This window comes from Pseudophryne corroboree, chromosome 3 (genome assembly GCF_028390025.1).
Source record: "Pseudophryne corroboree isolate aPseCor3 chromosome 3, aPseCor3.hap2, whole genome shotgun sequence".
Classification (NCBI taxonomy): Eukaryota; Metazoa; Chordata; class Amphibia; order Anura; family Myobatrachidae; genus Pseudophryne; species Pseudophryne corroboree.
Window position 1 is genome coordinate 235,308,631 of NC_086446.1, and position 24,833 is coordinate 235,333,463.

Below are 24,833 nucleotides of genomic sequence, written 5' to 3' on the forward strand. Positions count from 1 at the left end.
TGATGATTTATGTACGCCACTGTGGTGGCGTTGTCCAACTATACCTGAACAGGCCTGTTCTGTATTAAATGCTGGGCCAGGTTCAGAGCATTGACCACCGCCAGCAGTTCCAGAATGTTTATTGGGAGGAGAGATTCCTCCTTGGTCCACCGACCCTGAAGGGAGTGTTGCTCCAACAGCAAGCCCCAACCTCTCAGACTGGCATCCATCATCAGGAGGACTCAGCTGGAGATCCAGAAGGGACGACCCCTGTTCAATCGATGGTCCTGCAGCCACCAGCTTAGTGACAGACGGACCTCTGGAGACAAGGAGATCATGTGAGACCTGATCCGGTGAGGTAGGCCATCCCACTTGACTAGAATTAGCATCTGTAGAGGGCGGGAATGGAATTGAGCGTACTCCACCATGTCGAAAGCCGACACCATGAGACCTAGCACTTGCATCGCCGAGTGTAGTGACATTTGCGGACGAGATAGGAGGCATCAAATCCTGTCCTGAAGCTTCAGGACCTTCTCCTGAGACAAGAACAACCTCTGGTTGTGAGTGTCCAACAATGCCCCTAGGTGCACCATGCTCTGAGCAGGGACCATGGAAGACTTCTTCCAGTTGATGAGCCACCCGTGGGCTTGCAGAAACTGGATCGTCAGATCCAAATGACGTAGGAGAATTTCTGGGGAATTTGCCAGGATCAACAAGTCGTCCAGATACGGGAGGATCCTGACCCCATGACGGCGAAGTACAGCCGTCATTACCGCCATGACCTTTGTGAAGACACGTGGGGCCGTGGTCAAACCAAATGGTAAAGACCGAAATTGATAATGGAGGTTGCCCACAGCAAACCTCAGGTACTGCTGATGTGACATTGCAATAGGAATATACAGGTAAGCATACTGTATGTTGTCGAAGTCAAAAATATTACATACACAGCACATGTAAACTCCAATCAGATGGGTAACTGTGCGTGAGCGTACACGCAGCATGTACAGCGATATATGGTAGCGTGCACACACACAGACACACCACAAAGATATATTTAACATATATTTCATACAGCACATAAATTAAACATTTCAAGCACCAGACATTATAATGTATTAAATTATATAAAAGAGTTATAACATCATGTATATGTATTAATGCTTGGTGTCAAAATAATCAGGGGAATGTGTGGATTAATATGATACCTGTGGTTCGATTGTAGCACTTTGCAATGATTAGTTATGATTAAATGTAGGCATATGAAGCCACAATTCTAATGAGAACAAAAGGACATTCATGTGAAAGGAACCAGTGGCTAACCCCTGTAATTACATCCTCAAATTGGACGTTGCTTGCATATGAACTGACCAAGGACACATCATGAATGAGAAAGTTCCCTCCCCTGGACCAATAACAGAAGACTCAGTCCCAGACATGTACTCCCCCAAAAATACATAGTATATAGGTGATTGCAGTCACACAAGAAGCTCAGTGTGCTGTTTTTTACAGTTCTGTGTAGCTGCTATTGAGGCAGATCCAAAGATGGAGAAAACTGTGCATTGAGGGACAGGGTAACGTATGTATGCTGGCTGTAATGGATTCTCTTGTAACTATCTGCTTCTTGTGTAAATGTAACATTATAACTGAATGATATATACTGTACATGTGATATATTGTATACATATCCTTTTAATATCAAATATATACATCTATGAGCGTTGGACCTCACTCAGACAATGTGTGCGAGTACTTGTTTTCTCTTAAGGGATGTAGTGTTTGCGACGTACAGCGCACTTTTATCGTATATGGTAATAATAAGATTTTACTTACCGATAAATCTATTTCTCGTAGTCCGTAGTGGATGCTGGGACTCCGTCAGGACCATGGGGAATAGCGGCTCCGCAGGAGACAGGGCACAAAATTTAAAAGTTTAAACACTAGGTGGTGTGTACTGGCTCCTCCCCCTATGACCCTCCTCCAAGCCTCAGTTAGGATACTGTGCCCGGACGAGCGTACACAATAAGGAAGGATTTTGAATCCCGGGTAAGACTCATACCAGCCACACCAAGCACACCGTACAACTTGTGATCTGAACCCAGTTAACAGTATGACAAACGTAGGAGCCTCTGAACAGACGGCTCACAACAATAACAACCCGATTTTTTTGTAACAATAACTATGTACAAGTATTGCAGACAATCCGCACTTGGGATGGGCGCCCAGCATCCACTACGGACTACGAGAAATAGATTTATCGGTAAGTAAAATCTTATTTTCTCTGACGTCCTAGTGGATGCTGGGACTCCGTCAGGACCATGGGGATTATACCAAAGCTCCCAAACGGGCGGGAGAGTGCGGATGACTCTGCAGCAGCGAATGAGAGAACTCCAGGTCCTCCTTAGCCAGGGTATCAAATTTGTAGAATTTTACAAACGTGTTCTCCCCTAACCACGTAGCTGCTCGGCAGAGTTGTAATGCCGAGACCCCTCGGGCAGCCGCCCAAGATGAGCCCACCTTCCTTGTGGAATGGGCCTTGACAGATTTAGGCTGTGGCAGGCCTGCCACAGAATGTGCAAGTTGAATTGTGCTACAAATCCAACGAGCAATCGTCTGCTTAGAAGCAGGAGCACCCAGCTTGTTGGGTGCATACAGTATAAACAGCGAGTCAGATTTTCTGACTCCAGCCGTCCTTGAAATATATATTTTCAATGCTCTGACAACGTCCAGCAACTTGGAATCCTCCAAATCGCTAGTAGCCGCAGGCACCACAATAGGCTGGTTCAGGTGAAACGCTGAAACCACCTTAGGCAGAAAGTGAGGACGCGTCCGCAGTTCTGCCCTGTCCGAATGGAAAATCAGATATGGGCTTTTATACGATAAAGCCGCCAATTCTGACACTCTCCTGGCTGAAGCCAGGGCCAGTAGCATGGTTACTTTCCATGTAAGATATTTCAAATCCACCGATTTGAGTGGCTCAAACCAATGGGATTTGAGAAAATCCAAAACTACATTAAGATCCCACGGTGCCACTGGGGGCACAACCGGGGGCTGTATATGTAGTACTCCTTTTACAAAAGTCTGGACTTCAGGAACTGAAGCCAATTCTTTCTGGAAGAAAATCGACAGGGCCGAAATTTGAACCTTAATGGACCCTAATTTGAGGCCCATAGACAATCCTGTTTGCAGGAAATGTAGGAATCGACCCAGTTGAAATTCCTCCGTCGGGGCCTTCCTGGCCTCACACCACGCAACATATTTTCTCCAAATGCGGTGATAATGTTGTGCAGTCACCTCCTTCCTGGCTTTTACCAGGGTAGGGATGACCTCTTCCGGAATGCCTTTTTCCCTTAGGATTCGGCGTTCAACCGCCATGCCGTCAAACGCAGCCGCGGTAAGTCTTGGAATAGACACGGTCCCTGCTGAAGCAGGTCCCGTCTTAGAGGTAGAGGCCACGGATCTTCCGTGAGCATCTCCTGAAGTTCCGGGTACCAAGTTCTTCTTGGCCAATCCGGAGCCACGAGTATCGTTCTTACTCCCCTTTGCCGTATAATTCTCAGTACTTTTGGTATGAGAGGCAGAGGAGGAAACACATACACTGACTGGTACACCCATGGTGTTACCAGAGCGTCTACAGCTATTGCCTGAGGGTCTCTTGACCTGGCGCAATACCTGTCCAGTTTTTTGTTGAGGCGGGACGCCATCATGTCCACCATTGGTCTTTCCCAATGGACCACAATCATGTGGAAGACTTCTGGATGAAGTCCCCACTCTCCCGGGTGCAGATCGTGTCTGCTGAGGAAGTCTGCTTCCCAGTTGTCCACTCCCGGGATGAACACAGCTGACAGTGCTAACACATGATTTTCTGCCCAGCGGAGAATCCTTGCAGCTTCTGCCATTGCCCTCCTGCGTCTTGTGCCGCCCTGTCTGTTTACGTGAGCGACTGCCGTGATGTTGTCCGACTGAATCAACACCGGCTGACCCTGAAGCAGAGGTTTTGCCAGGCTTAGAGCATTGTAGATTGCTCTTAGCTCCAGTATATTTATGTGAAGAGACGTCTCCAGGCTTGACCACACGCCCTGGAAGTTTCTTCCCTGTGTGACCGCTCCCCAGCCTCTCAGGCTGGCATCCGTGGTCACTAGGACCCAGTTCTGTATGCCGAATCTGCGGCCCTCTAACAGATGAGCACTCTGCAACCACCATAGCAGAGACACTCTTGTCCTTGTGGACAATTTTATCCGCTGATGCATCTGCAGATGCGATCCGGACCATTTGTCCAGCAGATCCCACTGAAAAGTTCGTGCATGGAATCTGCCGAATGGAATCGCTTCGTAAGAAGCTACCATTTTTCCCAGGACTCTTGTGCATTGATGCACAGATACTTTTCCTGGTTTTAGGAGGTTCCTGACTAGATCGGATAACTCCCTGGCTTTCTCCTCCGGAAGAAATACCTTTTTCTGAACAGTGTCCAGAATCATCCCTAGGAACAACAGACGTGTCGTCGGGATCAGTTGGGATTTTGGAAAATTCAGAATCCACCCGTGTTGTTGGAGCACTACTTGGGTTAGTGCTACTCCGACCTCCAGCTGTTCTCTGGATCTTGCCCTTATCAGGAGATCGTCCAAGTAAGGGATAATTAAGACGCCTTCTCTTCGAAGAAGGATCATCATTTCGGCCATTACCTTGGTAAAGACCCGGGGTGCCGTGGACAATCCAAACGGCAGCGTCTGAAACTGATAATGACAGTTTTGGACCACGAACCTGAGGTACCCTTGGTGTGAAGGACAAATTGGAACATGAAGGTAAGCATCCTTGATGTCCAAGGACACCATAAAATCCCCTTCTTCCAGATTCGCTATCACTGCTCTGAGTGACTCCATCTTGAACTTGAATTTTTGTATGTACAGGTTCAGAGATTTTAGATTTAGAATCGGTCTTACCGAGCCGTCCGGCTTCGGTACCACAAATAGCGTGGAGTAATACCCCTGTCCCTGTTGTAGGAGGGGTACCTTGACTATCACCTGCTGAGAATACAGCTTGTGAATGGCCTCCAATACCGTCGCCCTGTCGGAGGGAGACGTTGGCAAAGCAGACTTTAGGAAACGGCGAGGAGGGGACTTCTCGAATTCCAACCTGTAACCCTGAGATACTACCTGCAGGATCCAGGGGTCCACCTGCGAGTGAGCCCACTGTGCGCTGAAATGTTTGAGGCGACCCCCCACCGCCCCTGAGTCTGCTTGTAAGGTCCCAGCGTCATGCTGACGCCTTTGTAGAAGCCGGGGAGGGCTTCTGCTCCTGGGAAGGAGCTGCTTGTTGCAGTCTCTTACCCTTTCCTTTGCCTCGGGGCAAATAGGAATGTCCTTTTGCTCGTTTGTTCTTATAGGAACGAAAGGACTGCGGCTTTTTCTGCTGGGAGGTGACCTGGGGTAAAAAGGTGGATTTTCCGGCCGTTGCCGTGGCCACCAGATCTGATAGACCGACCCCAAATAATTCCTCCCCCTTATACGGCAATACTTCCATATGTCGTTTGGAATCCGCATCACCTGACCACTGGCGCGTCCATAAACTTCTTCTGGCAGATATGGACATCGCACTTACTCTTGATGCCAGAGTGCAAATATCTCTCTGTGCATCTCGCATATAAAGAAATGCATCCTTTAACTGCTCTATAGTCAGTAAAATACTGTGCCTATCCAGGGTATCAATATTTTCAGACAGTGACTCCGACCAAGCCACGCCAGCACTGCACATCCAGGCTGAGGCGATTGCTGGTCTCAGTATAACACCCGTATGTGTGTATATACTTTTTAATGTATTCTCCAGCCTCCTATCAGCTGGATCCTTGAGGGCGGCCGTATCAGGAGACGGTAACGCCACTTGCTTTGATAAGCGTGTGAGCGCCTTATCCACCCTAGGAGGTGTTTCCCAGCGCGCCCTAACCTCTGGCGGGAAAGGGTATAATGCCAATAACTTCTTTGAAATTAGCAGTTTTCTATCTGGGGTAACCCACGCTTCATCACACACTTCATTCAGTTCCTCTGATTCAGGAAAAACTATCGGTAGTTTTTTCACACCCCACATAATACCCCTTTTTGTGGTACTTGCAGTATCAGAGATATGCAAAGCCTCCTTCATTGCCGTGATCATATAACGTGTGGCCCTACTGGAAAATACGTTTGTTTCTTCACCGTCGACACTGGATTCAGTGTCAGTGTCTGGGTCTGTGTCGACCGACTGAGGTAAAGGGCGTTTTACAGCCCCTGACGGTGTCTGAGACGCCTGGACAGGTACTAACTGGTTTGCCGGCTGTCTCATGTCGTCAACCGACTTTTGTAGTGTGCTGACACTATCCCGTAATTCCATAAACAAAGCCATCCATTCTGGTGTCGACTCCCTAGGGGGTGACATCACCATTACAGGCAATTGCTCCGCCTCCACGCCAACATCGTCCTCATACATGTCGACACACACGTACCGACACACAGCAGACACACAGGGAATACTCTGATAGAAGACAGGACCCCACTAGCCCTTTGGGGAGACAGAGGGAGAGTTTGCCAGCACACACCCAAGCGCTATAAATATATATAGGGACAACCTTAATAAGTGTGTTCCCTTTATAGCAGCTCAAATATTATAAATATCGCCAATAAGTGCCCCCCCTCTCTGTTTTTACCCTGTTTCTGTAGTGCAGTGCAGGGGAGAGTCCTGGGAGCCTTCCTCGCAGCGGAGCTGGGCAGGAAAATGGCGCTGTGTGCTGAGGAGAATAGGCCCCGCCCCCTTTTCGGCGGGCTTCTTCTCCCGGTTTTTTTGGAACCTGGCAGGGGTTAAATACATCCATATAGCCCCAGGGGCTATATGTGATATATTTTAGCCAGAATAGGTATATTACATTGCTGCCCAGGGCGCCCCCCCCCCCAGCGCCCTGCACCCTCAGTGACCGCTGGTGTGAAGTGTGCGGAGAGCAATGGCGCACAGCTGCAGTGCTGTGCGCTACCTCATGAAGACTGAGACGTCTTCTGCCGCCGGTTTCTGGACCTCTTCTCTATTCGGCATCTGCAAGGGGGTCGGCGGCGCGGCTTCGGTGACCCATCCAGGCTGTACCTGTGATCGTCCCTCTGGAGCTAGTGTCCAGTAGCCTAAGAAGCAAATCCATCCTGCACGCAGGTGAGTTCACTTCTTCTCCCCTAAGTCCCTCGTTGTAGTGAGCCTGTTGCCAGCAGGACTCACTGAAAATAAAAAACCTAACAAACTTTTTCTAAGCAGCTCTTTAGGAGAGCCACCTAGATTGCACCCTGCTCGGACGGGCACAAAAACCTAACTGAGGCTTGGAGGAGGGTCATAGGGGGAGGAGCCAGTACACACCACCTAGTGGTCAAACTTTTAAATTTTGTGCCCTGTCTCCTGCGGAGCCGCTATTCCCCATGGTCCTGACGGAGTCCCAGCATCCACTAGGACGTCAGAGAAAAGATGTGCCGTGCGTCCACAGCATATATTTACGCTGGCATTTTAAATATTTATTAGAAATAATCTTAACAATGTCCAGGGAGATCATATAATCCCCAGGCTCCAAGGCCAGAACAATAGAGCGAAGAGTTTCCATACGAAACTTGGAGACTCTCACAAATCTGTTCAAGGACTTGAGGTTGAGAATGGGCCGAGAGGACCCATTCGGTTTCGGGACTAGGAACAGTGGGGCATAGTACCCCTTGCCTCTCTGAGCCAGAGGCAACTGTACTACCACTCCTGTGTCCAGGAGGGACTGTACCACCGAATGAAGAGTTTTTGCCTTTACCTGATCCGAAGGGATACCTGTCAGGCAAAATCGATGAGGGGGACAAGTCTTGAAGGATATGGTGTATCCGCGAGTGACGACTTCCCATACCCATGCGTCGGAAGTGGTCTTCAACCTTTCCTGGGTAAAACTCTAGAAGTAGGCCTCCCACTCCGGGATCCCCCAGAGGGAGGCCCGCCCCGTCATGCAGCAGCTTGTCACTTTTGGATGCAGGCCGACAGGCAGCCCAGGCCCGTTTAGGCTTGAGCTTAGAGGTTTTGGAAGTGCGAGCCTGTTTCGGGTACGCCTGACCTTTTGCTTTACCTGAAGGACGAAAGGAGCGAAAGGAAGTACTCTTAGCATTCGGTACCGAAGGAGCAGTACTAGGTAGACACGCTGTTTTAGCAGAAGCTAAGTCAGCCACTATCTTGTTGAGGTCCTCTCCAAAAAGAATGTCTCCCTTAAAAGGGAGCGCCTCCAGGGTTTTCTTAGAATCCAGATCCACAGACCAGGACCGTAACCATAGAATCCGGCGGGCCAAAATGGACGTAGTAGAAGCCTTGGCCACCAGAATACCGGCATCAGAAGCCGCCTTCTTAATGTAATGAGAAGCTGTGACAATATACGAGAGACATTGTTTAGCATTATCAGAAAAGTTGGAAGGCAGCTCTGTTTCCACCTCCTGAGCCCACGCTTCAATAGCTTCTGCAGCCCATGTGGCTGCAATAGTGGGCCGATGCACAGCACCCGCTATGGTGTAAATTGCCTTTAAACAACCCTCCACACGCTTATCCGTCGGTTCTTTCAGAGAAGTGACGGTAGTTACAGGTAGAGCTGAGGATACCACCAGCCGCACCACTTGCGAATCCACTGGCGGGCATGTTTCCCAATTTTTACTTAGCTCCGCCGCGAGGGGATAGCAAGCCAGCATATTCTTATGAGGTGTAAATTTCTTTCCTGGATTTTCACAGGATTCCTGACGTATATTAACTAAATGGTCAGAAGGAGGTAAAACTTGTTTAACGACCTTCTGACGTTTAAATCTGTCCAGTTTATTAGGGGCAGCATCAGGCTCTGGATCATCAGTAATTTGAAAAATTAGTCTGATAGCCTCCAATAAGTCAGGAACATCCACCCGAGAGACCGATTCCCCATCAGAATCATCAGGGTCAGTGTCTGTGGGGTCAGTATAAACATCATCCTCATCAGACGAGGTGTCAGGGACATGGGTGGATTGTGAGGAAGTAATAGCCCGCTTAGAGGACCCCTTGGTCTTAGGCGGGCGAGGGTTAGATTTCTGTTTAGTCAGTGATTGGTACAATTGCTGTAACTGATTGGACTGCCCATGGCGGATTAACCGCAGGGACCATAAGCGGTTGTACCGGCATATGAGGTTCCACAGGGGGCATAAGTTTAGTTACCAGCGTACTTAATAATGTGGAGAAAGTAGCCCAAGGCAGGTCATTTTGAACCCCCGCTGCTACAGTCCCACTGGGGGGGTAAGGAACCCTCAGAACCTGAACCCTCTGCTACTATATTTTCCTCTAACGTGTCTGTAGTGTCACCACCACACAATGTGGGATCAGCCCCAGCTCCCTTTGCCCTTTGTAGCTGACATAACTGAAAGCTCAGTCTATGGGCAACCCAGTACAAGAACAGCAGTCCACTACCTTAACAAGAAATCCCTGTGCAGTGTAAACACAGAGAAATCAAGAGGTATATGGTGACTGAAAATCACAGAGAAAAATACACAATAAGCATGAAACACCTATATTAAATAATAACCCTGACGCACCTAACCCCCTCAGGGTACAGAATATAGGGATAGCAATCTGAGTGAGATACACAAAATGGAAGTCACGCAGCAGCTGTATATTCACACACACAGTAACATGTACAATGCAGAAATTATGACATGCAATAAAACTGCACTGGACTAGCAATACCAAGTAATACCAAGTATAGCTATACACTCAATAGATATATCAATGCACAGTAAATACTGGATGTACATCACAGGGTACTTGTACTATATAACCCTGACTAAGGGGGTAATTCCGAGTTGATCGCAGCAGGAACTTTGGCCCTGATTCCGAGTTGTTCGCTCACTAGCTGCTTTTAGCAGCATTGCAAACGCTAGGCCGCCGCCCTCTGGGAGTGTATCTTAGCTTAGCAGAATAGCGAACGAAAGTTTAGCAAAACTGCTACTAAATAATTCTTTGCAGTTTCTGAGTAGCTCCAGACCTACTCCTAGATTGCGATCACCTCGGTCCGTTTAGTGCCTGGTTTGACGTCACAAACACGCCCTGCGTTCGGCCAGCCACCCCCGTTTCTCCATCCACTCCTGCGTTTTTACCTGGCACGCCTGCGTTTTTTAGCACACTCCCTGAAAACGCCATGTTGCCGCCCAGAAACACCCACTTCCTGTCAATTACACTACGATCACTCGAGCGTTGAAAAAACGTCGCTCGAGCTTGTGTAAATCTACTAAGTTTTGTGTTAAATAACTAAGCGCATGTGCACTGCGTACCATGCGCATACGCATTTTCTACCTAATTGCTCCGTTGCGAAAAACGGCAACGAGCGAACAACTCGGAATGACCACCTTTGTTAGCAGTTAGGCAAAACCATGTGCACTGCAGGGGGGCAGATATAACATTTGCAGAGAGAGTTAGATTTGGGTGGGCTATTTTGTTTCTGTGCAGGGTAAATACTGGCTGCTTTATTTTTACACTGTAATTTAGATTGCAGATTGAACACACCACACCCAAATCTAACTCCCTCTGCACATGTTATATCTGCCTCCCCTGCAGTGCACATGGTTTTGTCCAACTGCTAACAAAGTTCTTGCTGCGATCAACTCAGAATTACCCCCTAAATGCACTGTTTCTTAACTAACACTGTCAGCAGACATGTAGAATATTTAAGTGTCCTGTAAAATGCACAGCCCTGACATGCAGGCGGCTTTACAGAGGAGGATTTGCCCAAACAGTCCCAGGATCAGCTCAGCATGCAGGAAATGGCGCCTAAACGCTGACAGGGAGTGTGAGAGAGAGAAAGAGAGAGAGAGAGAGAGAGATGCAACTCCAGGGCAGGAACATTTACTCTAAATGGCGCCCTGGTGCTTGGGGTGGAGCTACAGGTCAAAGCCTTATCCCCTTGCTGGACTTCACCACCGGTACTGAGGGCAATGTAATAAACTTTTTTTAGTAAAACTGACCTGTGCCCTTGGCCTGGTGGTCAAGTGGTGTCCCTGTACTACCACAGTGTCCACGCCAGTGCCCGCAGCCCGCCACCCACCGGCCGCCCCGGATCGCGGTTTCCAGTGGGTCCCGCCTGGGGGACCCTCTTACCTCCTCCCAAAGTGTGGCCATGCGATCCTGGAGAGCTGCGGCGGGGTGTGTGACTAACTGAAGCAAACCGGAGCCTCCGCTGTAAGTACCCGGCAACCAGGGCGCGGGAGTATACAGCACCGCTGGGGGAGGTGATGGAGTTGCAGCAGATGTCTGACTGACATCTAACACTCACAGTGTCTCTGCTGCAGCCCTTGAAGTCTTCAAAGTTCTTTTAAGAAAGCTCTTCTGAGGGCTGCTGGAGCAGCCCACCTGTTGTATGCCTGCACTGCATGGCACCAACTACAAAACTGAGCTCCTGTGCATGGAGGCAGGGTTAGAGAGGAGGCGGCGCTATAAATTCTGGGAACAGTCAAAGCTTTTAGCCTGTTCGTGCCTCAGATCAAGATCCTCCTCTACACCCCGATGTTATTCCCTGTGGAGCCCAGTGTACCCCGCAGCAGAAAGTTAACTACTGCTACTTCCATAACGGCTCTAGTGTGGTGTAACGTGTATAGGGGGCTCTACCATGGCATACCATGTATAAGGGGCTCTACCGTGGTTTGACGTGTATGAGGGGCTCTACTGTGGCATAATGTGTACAAGTGTCTCTACTGTGGTGTAACGTGAATAAGCTGCTCTACTGTGGTGTAACATGTATAAGCACCTTTTTTACTGTGTCATAACGTGTATAAGCAGCTCTACTGTGTGGCTTAACATGCATAAGGAACACTACTGTATGGTGTAATGTGAATTGGTACTATTCTGTGGCCCCACCCCTTTTCCCATGAAGCCATGCCCCTATATTTTAGGCGCTCTCCTTTGCCGCTCACTGTTCCTATTTTCAACATGGGGGCACCCAAAGGAAACTTTCACCCTATGCTCCACAAGGTCTAGAGCTGGCTCTGTCACCAATTAAGGATTTTGAAATATTTTTCTTTTCAAATGTAACATGCCACTACATGCTAGCCAGGCCCCCAATTCAGTGCACAATGGAGGGGGGTGCCAACACATACCCTTGCTCCGGGCACCATAGCACCTAGCTACACCTCTGCACACAGGTGAGGGCAGACAGAGTCCCCCCCCCCCCCAAGAATGTCAAGAGAGACACAGAGATTGGAGCCAACCCACACACAGCACTTTTACCAAAGGAAGACCCCTTGTTAGCGCTGACTGTGCACCTTAATAGGACACACAGTCGTATTACAGCCCCCCCCCCCCCCTTCTATAACCCCCTGGTACCATTTACAGATAGCTGGAGTTGCTGTGGAGGGACCTGATTCTCCTTCTCAGCATTGTGCAGGCAGGAAAATGGCGCTGAAACGCTGCTGGGTCTGCTCTGAGGAGAAGCTCCGCCCCCTTAATTGCGCTGTCTTCCCGCTCTTCATGGATTATACTGGCCTGAGGAATTAGTGCTGGCTGAGATTCAGGGACCCCGACATGCTTCTGGACCAGTGTAGGTATCGCGCTGGCTCAGGGCGCCCCTCACAGCGCCGCAACATGTACCGCTGAGCCATCCCAGGAGCGCAGTTAATACTGCGCTCCTACCCTGTGCCTCCATCTTCACACCGACCCCCCACTTGCTAGGGTGGTCGGTGTCTCACTCGCCACCGATTCTTCAGCTCTGCAAGGAGGTGGCGGCATGCTGCTGGGGAGAGTGGCCCCCTGTGGTGGAGAACGATCAGACCCCTCTGGAGCTCAGTGTCCAGTCAGCGGAGACAGTGGCTCAGAACCCGCAGGGCGGACACTGCTTCCCCCTCAGTCCCTCGCTGCAGGGAGGCTGATGCCAGCAGCTTCACTGTAAAATAATAAACTCTAAAAAAAACATTTACCAAGAAAACTCAGGAGAGCTCCCCTAGCTGTGACCGACTCCTCCGGGCACATTTTCTAAACAGAGTCTGGTAGGGGGGCATAGAGGGAGGAGCCAGCCTACACTCTCAAACTCTTAAAGTGCCAATGGCTCCTGGTGGACCTATCTATACCCCATGGTACTAATGTGGACCCCAGCATCCTCTAGGACGTAAGAGAAAATGGACAGAAACCATTTTAAGGCTGTGTTACCAGTATGGATACTGTGTACAGTGTACTGAGACGCAGTTGTGTACTGTGTCTGGAGATGCATTCTGCCCCATTTAGAAGCCGTGCATCTCCGTACCCGTGTGCCGCCATAATGGCTGGCTCCCCGGGACGCTGGCTTAGTACTGACCGCTCTTCTTTCTTCTGGCTCTGTTAGGGGTGGCGGCGTGCTGCGGGAATGTACACTCACCGTGGTGGGGCTTGCGAATAGTTCCCTCACGAACTCAGTGCCAACCAGCCCTGCCTGAAAATAACAAACAAAATAAATGCAGAAAACTCTTCAGGAGCTTCCTTCAGCGTGACTGGCTCCTCCGGGCACATTTTCTAAACTGAGTCTGGTAGGAGAGGCATAGAGGGAGAAGCCAGCCCACACTATCAAATTCTTAAAGTGCCCATGGCTCCTAGTGGACCTGTCTATACTCCAAGGTACTACATGGACCCCAGTATCCTCTAGGACGTAAGAGAAAAAACATTGGGGGTGGGGCATTTCAACAGAGGAGTGGGCCCGTATGCACCTCCGGGTGGGCCCCCTCCTCTGTACGGCGCTACGGACTCTTGCGCAGTAGACTCCGGCACAATGCCAGTCTCCGGAAACATGGTGCCCACCATGATACGGAGACCAATTTGGCTACTGTAGATGCGTGGCGGTCATTTTGATGGTGATTTCCGCTGCGATCGCAGCACCCGACGCTGGACTCCGGCAAGGTAACTATTAAAATGGGTGCAATGTTTGTGGTGTTGGTGCCCCCCTTGGACCCAGGGGCCCGTGTGCACCGCACACATTATAGAAACGCCAATGATTTGGGACACTGTACCATAGATGACGGAGATCCACTGGCTGGATCTCCACCATCGATGACTAAACTATCTACCATCAGGGGTTTATAACCATTGATAGTTGATAATAACCCAACCCTGTTACACTTACAACCCTTCAGCTGCAAGTACACACAAACCTGAATCGCCTGTACATGTGTGGCGCAAAGACACACAATACCCCTCTGCATCAGCCCCTTAATTACTATGCCACATTTCATTGCAAATACGGCTTTAAGGGGCCTATTTATCACCATCCGCATCCAGGATGCGGATGACAGGTGATAAAATCTCCCAAACTCGCACTGCGATAATTGATTACATCGCTGGGATGTATCAATTATCGCATGCAGGGACAGAGCTTGCGGTCAAGCTCTGTCCCTGCGATGACAATCCGCAGCATCATCGGGGTATTTTTCAGAAAAAATACGCCGATGTCCTGCTGCGCATGCACCGCCCCCGCCGATATCACCGCCGCCCGGTCGACCCCGCCGTTGCGACTACCCCCGCACACCACAGACCCCTTCCCAGCAGATCAATATCCTCACCTGTCCAGGGAGCCAGTCCGTGCGGCTTCTGCCGGGCGCCAGATCCAGTGCGCTGCGGTGACCCACGGTGCTGTAAAGTGCGCTGCCGCTTTGCAGAGTCACTTTACTGCACTGGGGTCACATTGCAGCACATGGGGGACCCGGCGCCTGGCAGCGTTCACCGGAGCAGCGGACACCGGCTCCCTGGACAGATGAGTATGGTTTTTGTTTTCCTTTTACACTTTGATCAGCTTGTGTGTCCATTGGAACCAGAGCTGATCACTGGAGCCGGGTCCAGCTCAGTTTTCTCTGCCAGGGGTAGAGAAAGCTGGGCAACTGCCTCCCTATCGAAGTGCTGCCCTGCGATTTCACCAGCCTGATGGCGAGATTATCACAGGGCACACTGCAGTATTTTTTCACATTTTTTTTTAGTAAATCTGGTCAGATCGCATTTCCCATTATAAGTATGGGGAATGTGATGTGACTTACTTAAAAAAAAAAGTTAAAAGGGTTTGGAAGTTTTTCATGAAAACTGCTCCAAATGCCCATTTAAAAATGCTAGCTGTTTTTATATTCAATCAAATGAATTAGATATATTTTGGCATCCATGCTTCAACAATATGGTAACACAAACAAACCCCTTGTTCATATCCCGATTCACTGTGCTAACAGGCTCTTCGCATTTCATTTATACGTTAGCGTCTCGACATAGCACCTCATTTAACAGACATCTTAGCTCAGCCTCAGCCTCAGCCTCCTACTGGCCTGATATGTGGATGACACACACGGAATAATAGCATTCAGCACAGCAGGCACTGTCACCAACAGATTGCATACCGACTTTGAGGGAATAGTAGACTCCTTCATATCAGCCAATCAGCACGGAGAATACACTGACTGGCGTGTGCCTCAACCAATCTCTGACAGGCAGCAACTACAGTAAAACGCATAAAATCACTTCAGTTGAGCTCATAAAGGAGGCAGGAAGGAGGCGGGACTTATCGCTGATGACTGGCAGCTGAGTCATGGACTTGTGGTGGGGGGAGGGGGCTGCTGAAAAATGACTTGGAGTAAGTCAGAGCCTGAGGCAGAGGCAGGTTACAGCGGGAAAGTGAGTTTCTCTGTCACTGCAAAGGAAATTGAAGGGAATTTTGTGGTGTATAAATAAAGTATGTCATAATTAGTAGATCTTTATTGCACTTACTGTTTGCAAGTTTAGATTCCCTATAAATTATGCTGGGCTAATATGACATTGTAGGTAAATGCCTTGCATGCTGCATGTTTCTAGGTAGTCCCTAGCATGCATTAACAGCTGTGCTCCAGAGCCTCCAACAACATAACATGTTGCAGGGATTTTATTGTAGGACCACGTAATGTAATATGTATTTCTAGCTATCTGGTGCTTTATCCATACAGTATTTGGGAGGAGGTCGATGAAGCATTCCCTGATGGTCAGAAAACTATTGATCCAAACTGACTGTAATGGACTATGTATCTTATGGCCATACCTCCAACTGTACCTTTTTAGCAGGTACAGTACCTTTTTTTTCTTTCTCTTACATCCTAGAGGATGCTGGGGACTCTGTAAGGACCATGGGGTATAGACGGGCTCCGCAGGAGATAGGGCACCTATAAAGAACTTTGACTATGGGTGTGCACTGGCTCCTCCCTCTATGGCCCTCCTCCAGACCTCAGTTAGATCTTGTGCCCAGAGGAGAATGGGTGCACTGCAGAGAGCTCTCCAGAGTTTTCTGTTGAAGAAGAATTTTGTTAGGTTTTTTATTTTCAGGGAGTCCTGTTGGCAACAGGCTCCCTGCATCGTGGGACCGAGGAGAGAGAAGCAGAGCTGGCTTGTCAAGTTGGGCACTGCTTCTAAGGCTACTGGACACCATTAGCTCCAGAGGGAGTCGGAACACAGGTCTTACCTGGGGTTCGTCCCGGAGCCGCGCCGCCGTCCTCCTCACAGATGCCGAAGATAGAAACATCTTAGGCGGCGTAAGACATTAGATCTTCATGAGGTAAGGCGCGCAGCGGTAAGCTGCGCGCCATTGCTCCCAGTCACACACACACAGAGCAGCACTGAAGGGTGCGGGGGGGGGGGGGGGGGGCAATAAACCTCACATTTGGGCAAATACAGATTGATTAGGCTGCGGAGGCAGTAAATCAATGATCCCCCGCTATTTTTATTGAAAAATCACTGGGACCGAAGCCCGCCGTCGGGTGGGCGGGGCTTGATCCTCAGCACTAACCAGCGCCATTTTACCCACAGAAGCTGCATGAGGAAAATGCTGGCTCCCTGGTCTCTCCCCTGCTGAACTTCACAGGCTGGAAAAAAGAGGAGGGGGGCACATTAGCGACGCAGTGAGTGGGAATTGGCATATTATATATAGAAAAGCGCTATCTGGACATAATTTTTCCAGTGTTTTTAAGCGCTGGTGTGTGCTGGCATACTCCCTCTCTGTCTCTCCTTAGGGCCTGGTTGGGGTTTTGTCCCCTTATAGGTTAATCCCTGTGTGTGTGGGGTGTCGGTACGTGTGTGTCGACATGTCTGAGGCGGAAGGCTTCTCCAAGGAGGAGGTGGAGCAAATGAGTGGTGTGTCCCCGTCGGTTGTGCCGACTCCAGATTGGATGGACATGTGGCATATGTTGAATGCAAGTGTGGCATCTTTACATAAAAGGCTTGATAAGGCTGATTTAGGGGGGACATCAGGGGGTCAATCCTCGGATTGGACCGACTCACAGGGCCCGTCGGGGTCTCAAAAGCGTCCCTTAACACAAGACACTACTACCGACACGGATTCTGATTCCAGTGTCGACTATGACGAAGTAAAATTGCACCCTAGGATGACTAAAACCATTCAGTGTATGATTGTGGCAATAAGGGATGTATTGCATATTGTGGATGAACCCTCGGTCCCCGACACAAGGGTACACATGTTTAAGGAAAAGAAACAGATTATTAACTTTCCCACATCTCATGAATTGAATGATTTCTTTGGAAAAGCTTGGGAGACTCCGGATAAGAGACCGCAGATCCCCAAAAGAATTTATATGGCATACCCCTTCCCTAAGCAGGACAGGGAGATTTGGGAATCACCCCCCACTGTGGACAAGGCCCTGACGCGCTTGTCCAAGAAAGTGGCGCTACCGTCTCCTGACACAGCAGCCCTTAAGGACCCTGCAGATCGCAGGCAAGAAACTACCTTAAAGTGTATTTATTCTCATACGGGTGCTGTGCTAAGACCGACAATTGCGTCGGCATGGGTGTGTAGCGCAATTGCAGCTTGGACAGATGAGCTGACAGATCAATTTGATAATATGGATAAGGATACTATATTCCTAACTCTAGCCCATATTAAAGACGCAGTCTTATTTATGAGGGATGCTCAAAGGGACATTGGATTGCTAGCTTCTAGGGCCAATGCCATGTCTTTCTCAGCGAGAAGATCCTTATGGACTCGCCAATGGACGGGTGATGCGGATTCCAAAAAAACATATGGAAGTACTACCCTATAAGGGTGATGTATTGTTTGGGGATGGGCTGACGGACCTGGTTTCCACAGGTACAGCAGGTAAATCAAATTTTCTCTGACGTCCTAGTGGATGCTGGGAACTCCGTAAGGACCATGGGGAATAGCGGGCTCCGAAGGAGGCTGGGCACTCTAGAAAGATTTCAGACTACCTGGTGTGCACTGGCTCCTCCCACTATGACCCTCCTCCAAGCCTCAGTTAGATTTCGTGCCTGGCCGAGGTTGGATGCACACTAGGGGCTCTCCTGAGCTCTTAGAAAGAAATAGACTTAGGTTTTTTATTTTCAGTGAGACCTGCTGGCAACAGGCTCACTGCAGCGAGGGACTAAGGGGAGAAGAAGCGAACTCGCCTGCTTGCAGCCGGATTGGGCTTCTTAGGCTACTGGACACCATTAGCTCCAGAGGGATCGACCGCAGGCCCAGCCTTGATGTTCGGTCCCGGAGCCGCGCCGCCGTCCCCCTTACAGAGCCAGAAGCAAGAAGATGGTCCGGAAAATCGGCGGCATGAAGACATCAGTCTTCACCAAGGTAGCGCACAGCACTGCAGCTGTGCGCCATTGCTCCTCTCACACTTCACACTCCGGTCACTGAGGGTGCAGGGCGCTGGGGGGGGGCGCCCTGAGGCAGCAATAAAAACACCTTGGCTGGCAAAAATACCTCAATATATAGCCCCAGGGGCTATATATGAGGTAAATACCCCTGCCAGATTCCATAAAAAAGCGGGAGAATAGGCCGCGGAAAAGGGGCGGAGCTATCTCCCTCAGCACACTGGCGCCATTTTTCCCTCACAGCTCCGCTGGAAGGAAGCTCCCTAGGGGTTCACTACGGCTGGCCGGCGGTCGGGCTCCCGGCGATCAGCATCCCGGCGCCGGGAGCCCGACCGCCGGCTTACCGACAGCGTGGCGAGCGCAAATGAGCCCCTTGCGGGCTCGCTGCGCTCGCCACGCTACGGGCACGGTGGCGCGCTACGCACGCCACACTATTTTATTCTCCCTCTATGGGGGTCGTGGACCCCCACGAGGGAAAATAAGTGTCGGTATGCCGGCTGTCGGGCTCCCGGCGCCGGTATACTGAGCGCCGGGAGCCCGACCGCCGGCATACAGAAGACCACCCCTCCCTAGCTCTCCCCTGCAGTCTACACTACAGAAAAGGGTTAAAAAAGAGAGGGGGGGCACTAAATTTAGGCGCAGTATACATTATATATAAAAAAGCTATAAGGGACATAACTCAGTTAGTCCCTGCATTATATAGCGCTCTGGTGTGTGCTGGCATACTCTCACTCTGTCCCCCCAAAGGGCTTTTGTGGGTCCTGTCCTCGTTTAGAGCATTCCCTGTGTGTCTGCGGTGTGTCGGTACGGCTGTGTCGACATGTTGAATGAGGAGGCTTATATGGTGACGGAACAGAGGCCGATATATGTGATGTCGCCCCCCTGTGGGGCCGACACCAGAGTGGATGGATAGGTGAAAGGTATTAACCGACAGTGTCAACTCCTTACATAAAAGGGTGGATGACGTAACAGCTGTGGGACAGCCGGCTTCTCAGCCCGCGCCTGCCCAGGCGTCTCAAAGACCATCAGGGGCTCAAAAACGCCCGCTCTCTCAGATGGCAGACACAGATGTCGACACGGAGTCTGACTCCAGTGTCGACAAGGTTGAGACATATACACAATCCACTAGGAACATCCGTGACTTGATCCCGGCAATAAAAAATGTGTTATACATTTCTGACATTAACCCAAATCTAAAAATGGGTTTTAGGTTTGGGGAGAAAAACAGGCAGTGTTTTGTTCCCCCATCAGATGAATAAATGAAGTGTGTGAAAAGCGTGGGTTCCCCCGTTAAGAAACTGGTAATTTATAAAAAGTTACTGATGGCGTACCCTTTCCCGCCAGGAGGATAAGTTACGCTGGGAGATATCCCCTAGGGTGGATAAGGCGCTCACACGATTGTCAAAAAAGGTGACACTGCCGTTTTAGGAACGGCCACTTTGAAGGTACCTGTTGATAAAAAGCAGGAGGCTATCCTGAAGTCTGTATTTACACACTCAGGTACTAGACTGAAACCTGCAGATCGTGCTGCTGCAGCGTGGTCGGTGACCCTGTCAAGCATACTAGTTTGCTAATATGAGAACATATTAAAGACGTCGTCTTATATATGAGGGATATTTTGCCGGCTGGCATCCAAAATGAATGTAATGTCCATTCTGTCAGGAGGGTATTAGAGACCTGTCACTGGACAGGTGATGCTGACTTAAAAAGCGCATAGAGATTCTGCCCTATAAGGGTGAGGAATTATTTGGGGATGGTCTCTGGGACCTCGTATCCACAGCAACTGCTGGGAAGAAATATTTTTACCTCAGGTTTCCTCACAGACAAAGGTACAGTCCTTTCGGCTTCAGAAAAGCAAGCGGGTCAAATGGCGCTTCCTTTCTGTACAGAGACAAGGGAAGAGGGAAAAAGCTGCACCAGTCAGCCTGTTCCCAGAATCAAAATTCTTCCCCCGCTTCCTGTGAGTCCACAGCATGACGCGGGTGCTCCACAGGTGTAGCCAGGTACGGTGGGGGGCCGTCTCAAAAATTTCAGCAATTAGTGGGCTCGCTCACAGGTGGATCCCTGTTTCTTTCAAGTAGTATTTCAGGGGTACAAGCTGGAATTAGAGATGTCTCCCCCCAGCCGTTTCCTAAAATATGCCTTGCTGACAACTCCCTCAGGCAGGGAGGCTGTGCTAGAGGCAATTAATAAGCGGTATTCCCAGCAGGTAATACTCAAGGTGCCCCTACTTCAACAAGGACGGGGTTACTATTCCACACGGTTTGGGGTACCGGAACCGCATGGTTCGGTGTGACCCATTTTATATTTAAAATCCTTGAACACATACATAAAAAAATTCAAGTTCAAGATGGAATCGCTCAGGGCGGTTATTGCAAGCCTGGACGAGGGGGATTACATGGTATCCCGGGACATCAATTATGCTTACCTGCATGTCCCCATTTACCATCCTCGCCAGAAGTACCTCAGATTTGTGGTACAGGATTACCATTACCAAGCCCAGACACTGCCGTTTGGACTGTACATGGCACCGAGGGTGTTTTATCAAGGTAATGGCCGAAATGATGATACTCCTTCGAAAAAAGGGAGTTTTAATTATCCTGTATTTGGACAATCTCTTTATAAGGGCGAGGTCCAAGGAGCAGTTGGTAGTCGGGGTAGCACTATTTTGGAAAGTGCTACAACAGCACGGTTGGATTCTAAACAGTCCAAAGTCACAGCTGGTTCCTATGACACGTCTACTGTTCCTGGGGATGGTTCTGGACATAAACCAGAAATAGTGTTTCTCCCGGAGGAGAAAGCCAAGGAGTTGTCATCTCTAGTCAGAGACCTCCTGAAGCCAAAACAGGTAGCGGTGCATCGTTGCACGCGAGTCCTGGGAAAAATGGTAGCTTCCTACGAAGCAATCCCATTAGGCAGGTTCCATACAAGAACTTTTCAGAGGGACCTGTTGGACAAGTGGTCCGGATCGCATCTTCCGATGCATAGGCTGATACCCTGGTCCTTGGAGACAGGGTTATCTCTACTGTGGTGGCTGCAGAGTGCCCATCTTCAAGAGGGCCGCAGGTTCGGCATACAGGACTAGGTCCTAGTGACCATGGATGCCAGCCTTTGAGGCTGGGGGGCAGTCACACAGGGAAGAAACTTCCAGGGACTTTGGTCAAGTCAGGTGATTTCCCTACACATAAATATTCTGGACCTGAGGGCCATTTACAATGCCCTGAGGCCGGCAAGGCCTCTGCTTCAAAACCAGCCGGTACTGATCCAATCAGACAACATCACGGCAGTCGCCCATGTAAACCAACAGGGCGGCACAAGAAGCAGAATGGCGATGGCAGAAGCCACAAGGATTCTCCGATAGGCGGAAAATCGTGTGTTAGCACTGTCAGCAGTGTTCATTCCCGGAGTGGACAACTGGGAAGCAGATCTTCTCAACAGACACGACCTCCACCCGGGAGAGTGGGGACTTCCTCCAGAAGTCTTCCAAAGGATTGTACACCATTGGGAAAGGCCACAGGTGGACATGATGACGTCCCTCCTCAACAAAAAGCTATAAAAGATATTGCGCCAGGTCAAGGGACCCTCAGGCGATAGCTGTGGACGCTCTGGTAACACAGTGGGTGTACCAGTCGGTTTATGTGTTCTCCCCTCTGCCTCTCATACCAAAGGTACTGAGAATAATAAGAAGGCGAGGAGTAAGAACGATACTCGTGGTTCCGGACTGGCCAAGAAGAGCTTGGTACCCAGAACTTCAAGAATTTATATCAGAGGACCCATGGCCTCTGCCACTCAGACAGGACCTGCGGCAGCAGGGGCCCTGTCTGTTCCAAGACTTACCGCGGCTGCGTTTGACGGCATGGCGGTTGAACGCCGGATCCTGAAGGAAAAGGGCATTCCGGAGGAAGTCATTCCTACGCTTACAAAAGCCAGGAAAGAGGTTACAGCAAATCATTATCACCGCATATGGCGGAAATATGTTGCATGGTGAGGCCGAAAGGGCCCCAACAGAGGAATTTCAACTAGGTCGATTTCTGCATTTCCTGCAAGCAGGAGTGACTATGGGCCTTAAATTAGGTTCCATTAAGGTACAGATCTCGGCTCTGTCGATTTTCTTTCAAAAAGAACTAGCTTCAGTACCTGAAGTTCAGACATTTATAAAAGGAGTGCTGCATATTCAGCCCCCGTTTGTGCCTCCTGTGGCACCTTGGGACCACTAAAGACCGTGGATCTGTAATATCTCACTTGGAAAGTGGTCATGTTATTGGCCTTGGCTTCGGCCAGGCGAGTATCAGAATTGGCGGCTTTATCATGTAAAGGCCCTTATCTGATTTTCCATATGGATAGGGCAGAATTGAGGACTCGTCCCCAGTTTCTCCCTAAGGTGGTGTCAGCGTTTCACCTGAACCAGCCTATTGTGGTGCCTGCGGCTACTAGGGACTTGGAGGACTCCAAGTTGTTAGACGTGGTCAGGGCCCTGAAAATATATGTTTCCAGAACGGCTGGAGTCAGAAAATCTGACTCGCTGTTTATCCTATATGCACCCAACAAGCTGGGTGCTCCTGCTTCTACGCAGACTATTGCTCGTTGGATTTGTAGTACAATTCAGCTTGCACATTCTGTGGCAGGCCTGCCACAGCCAAAATCTGTCAATGCCCATTCCACAAGGAAGGTGGGCTCATCTTGGGCGGCTGCCCGAGGGGTCTCGGCTTTACAACTTTGCCGAGCTGCTACTTGGTCAGGGGCAAACACGTTTGCAAAATTCTATAAATTTGATACCCTGGCTGAGGAGGACCTGGAGTTCTCTCATTCGGTGTTGCAGAGTCATCCGCACTCTCCCGCCCGTTTGGGAGCTTTGGTATAATCCCCATGGTCCTTACGGAGTTCCCAGCATCCACTAGGACGTCAGAGAAAATAAGAATTTACTCACCGGTAATTCTATTTCTCGTAGTCCGTAGTGGATGCTGGGCGCCCATCCCAAGTGCGGTTTATCTGCAATACTTGTACATAGTTATTGTTAACTAAATCGGGTTATTGTTGAGCCATCTGTTGAGAGGCTCAGTTTTTTCATACTTTTAACTGGGTTTCATATCACGAGTTATACGGTGTGATTGGTGTGGCTGGTATGAGTCTTACCCGGGATTCAAAATCCTTCCTTATTGTGTACGCTCGTCCGGGCACGGTGTCCTAACTGAGGCTTGGGGGAGGGTCATAGTGGGAGGAGCCAGTGCACACCAGGTAGTCTAAGATCTTTCTAGAGTGCCCAGCCTCCTTCGGAGCCCGCTATTCCCCATGGTCCTTACGGAGTTCCCAGCATCCACTACGGACTACGAGAAATAGAATTACCGGTGAGTAAATTCTTATTTTTTACCATATATTCCCCAACAGCAATAGAAAGTAACACCCTATCAGATGCAGTCCTTTCGGTCGCACAAGTCCAAAAGAGGTCGGGGATCCTCTTTCTTTGCCAGAGGTAAGGGCAGAGGCAAGAGAGCACCTGCTTCGGCAGGTGCCCAGGAACAAAAGTCCTCCCCGGCTGCTCCAAAACCCACAGCATGACGCTGGGGCTCCCCTGAGGGAGTCCGCACCGGTGGGGACACGTCTTCGACTTTTCAGTCAGGCCTGGGTCAGTTCGGACCTGAATCCCTGGGTGTTGGAAATAGTTTCCCAGGGTTACAAATTGGAATTCGAGGAGGTGCCCCCGCGCCGATTTTTCAAATCGGCCCTACCAGCTTCCACATCGGAAAGGGATATAGTGTTAGCTGCAATTCAAACGCTGTGTATACAGCAAGTGATAATCAAGGTTCCCCTGCACCAGCAGGGAAGAGGTTACTACTCAACCCTATTTGTGGTCCCGAAACCGGACGGTTCGGTCAGACCTATTTTGAATCTGAAAGCCCTAAACCTGTACATAAAAAGATTCAAATTCAAAATGGAATCTCTCAGAGCGATAATAGCCAACATGGAGGAGGGGGAGTTTATGGTGTCTCTGGACATAAAGGATGCGTACCTTCGTGTCCCCATGTATGCCCCCCATCAGGAATACCTGAGATTCGCTGTACAGGATTGTCATTACCAATTTCAGACGTTGCCGTTTGGACTCTCCACGGCCCCAAGGATTTTCACCAAGATAATGGCGGAAATGATGGTGGTCCTGCGCAAGCATGGAGTCACAATTATCCCATACTTGGACGATCTCCTGATAAAAGCGAGATCAAGGGAGAAATTGCTGAGCAGTGTGGCGCTCTCTCTGAGAG

At 49.8% G+C, this 24,833-nt stretch overlaps 1 protein-coding gene across 1 annotated transcript in view; it reads left to right on the plus strand.

The window, feature by feature from the left end:
* Window positions 1–15,496: 15,496 nt before the first annotated feature.
* Window positions 15,497–24,833, plus strand: part of ZMYND8 (zinc finger MYND-type containing 8) — a 248,958-nt gene continuing 239,621 nt past the window's right edge. Inside the window, exon 1 of the mRNA XM_063958910.1 lies at window positions 15,497–15,612. The gene's annotated coding sequence lies outside the window, so the exon portion shown is untranslated. The remainder of the gene's footprint in view (window positions 15,613–24,833) is intronic.